We start from the raw sequence: 2,613 nt of genomic DNA on the forward strand, positions 1-2,613 counted from the left end.
GGGTCAACATGAATGCTTAGTTAACTTATAGCAGTTCTCGTTAGGTAACTATAGCTAAGTTTTTAATTGGTTATCTATTTAGTCGTTATTATATACCTGCTGCTGAAATATCGCTTGCTCTATCCTCACGCTGGTTCACATCCAGCACACAGACATGCACTAAAAGGCCATGATGGCTGATATGTAGATTTTTTTTTAAACGATTCATAATATTTAAAAGTGTGAATTACTTTAACTTGGAATCATGTGCGTTCAGGTTGGCGCATTTTCAATTTTCCGCAATGCACAGATTGACAGACTAGTGGGTCAACAAACATAAACAATTCAGATTCAGGAAATGAATCCCCACTCTGCATTACTATTCAATGCAGATCCCGCCTTTATTGCGCATTGGTCAACCTTTTTTGCCTTGGTGTGTGTAACAGTATAGCTTTATAACCCCCATACCCGGGCGCGAACCAGGGACCCTCTGCATCAACATTAGTCACCCACGAAGCATCTTTACCCACTGCTCCACAAAAACTGCAGCCCTTGCAGAGCAAGGGGAACCACTAGTTCAAGGCCTCAGAGCAAGTGACCTCACCGATTGAAACGCTATTTAGCGCGCACCACCGCTAACTAGCTAGCCGTTTCACATCCGTTACATATGAATCTGGGCCGGTGATAGGCTACTTTGTTTTATAGAAGAGATGTATGCTAATACTACAGAAGCCCACAGAGGACATAGAGATACAAAAATTATTCCTTCATGTCTAGATCACTATTTATCTCATGATCACGACATAACAAAAGTTGTTTTGTCAAGGTCACGAGATAATTTTCTCATGATCATGACATTCCACTTTTTTTTTTTTCGAGATTAACTCTATAAATAGGAATATAATAATTTATGATAGGTTGACAGTATGGTTGAGCCGGCAGAGCCCACTGTGGATCAGGACGTGTTTTAATTGATTGCTACACTAGACATGTCATGCTAACATTATGCTTTCATTTGTGTTTGGTGCTCATTATCAGTTTATACATTAGAGTGTTAGCAGGCTAAATGTTCCTTGCCGTGAGCTAAGAGATTGGGGCATCTGAGCCCTAAACAATGCCTGACAGGCGACTAAGCCTCCCAGGTTGCATGCCACCCCCAAGACCAAAGCCAATCGCATGCAAGCAGCTAACTTGGCTAGTCTTGTGAGCGAGCTAGCTAGCCAGGTAGTCTTGTTAGTTAGCGAGCTAGTTATATATGCTAGTTTTTAGCATGCATAACTGATATGTGTATAATTGTAAGGGACACTTCATGTTTTATGGATAATATTTATATTTACAGTGGGTGAGCTCCATGCCTGACAGTCTGATCAAATTCAATAGCAGTCTCAGTGGCTGATAAATCAGGATTCTACCTTGTAGGCAATTTCATAGGTAAAGCTCCTGGCAGGCAGATTAGCAGTCAGTGCATTATGTATATGATCAAGACTGGGTGGGCTCTATTCCTGGCAGGCTTATCAGATTCAATAGCAGCCTCAGAGACTGATAAATCAGGACGGTGCCTAGTAGGCTGTCTGCAGGGAGCCTTATATATGAAACGGTCTACAAGGCAACATCCTGATTTATTGATTATTTATTCCTATTGATTCAAAGCCCACTGCGAAATAGGCTTAAAACAAAGTGATTTAAAGGACATGTGGAGTAATGAGTAGCCCTCTTTGTTTTCACATGTAAAAGTGATTGCTTTTGGGCTTTATCTGCCTTTCCGAATGAAGACAAGTTAGACAATTAAAACCTTTATTTTATGTTTCTGCCCTTGTTGACCAAATTACGGAGTGGCACAGATTCCCGATGATGAAACGAGCAGATGTCCGGTGCCCGCCGCTCAGCAAAATCGAATCCGCCTATTTATACACAACAATGGGCGAGTTCGTTTTGCATGGCCCAGTGGTGGGCAGAGTTTGTACATTTTAGATCAATCCGTTGGTCCTTAACTGAAATCTCCACTCAAACGGGGAACCGGGCCATGGTGTCCCAAAGATGTCCCGAAAATTGTCTAACTTAGAGAAAAATCAGCTTTGTACCATGATTTCAATTAAATGAGAATTACAGGATAAGCAACACTTCCAACGAAATGCGGTGAATGCGCGTTCTATGGGAGGGGGATATATCCCATGTACATATATGCCCTGGTAGCTCGCCGTGATCGTATAGTGGTTAGTACTCTGCGTTGTGGCCGCAGCAACCCCGGTTCGAATCCGGGTCACGGCATTGCGGTATACAATATCACGGCAAAAGGGCTCTTTTTGAATAGCTTCAAAACGTAATAACTATTCTTTGTTACCATATCTATTTAAGTATTTCATGGGAAGAAATTAAGAAATATATCATATTTGTTATGCCGGTGAACCGACTCTTTCTACAGCTGGGTCATAGCCACGCCTAACACATGTTTTTTTAACGAATCGTTTCACATGCTCTTCGAGCAGCCAATCCACGCAGCCTTACGTCATTTTTAGTAAACGTTTAACACCGCCTTATTACCTGCCATCAAGAAGCAACCAATCCGTGTAAAGTAAAATATGGTGCCGGCCAATGGCTGGTTGTTATTTACTTGGAGTCGGATCTAACGAAAGC

The 2,613-nt window shown here is 41.9% G+C and overlaps 1 non-coding gene across 1 annotated transcript; it reads left to right on the forward strand.

The window, feature by feature from the left end:
- Positions 1–2,175: 2,175 nt before the first annotated feature.
- Positions 2,176–2,247, forward strand: trnah-gug (transfer RNA histidin (anticodon GUG)). The gene has a single exon. It is a non-coding gene; the product is annotated as a tRNA-His (tRNA).
- The last annotated feature ends 366 nt before the right edge of the window (positions 2,248–2,613 follow it).

Source organism: Oncorhynchus kisutch, linkage group LG20 (genome assembly GCF_002021735.2).
Source record: "Oncorhynchus kisutch isolate 150728-3 linkage group LG20, Okis_V2, whole genome shotgun sequence".
Lineage (NCBI taxonomy): Eukaryota > Metazoa > Chordata > Actinopteri > Salmoniformes > Salmonidae > Oncorhynchus > Oncorhynchus kisutch.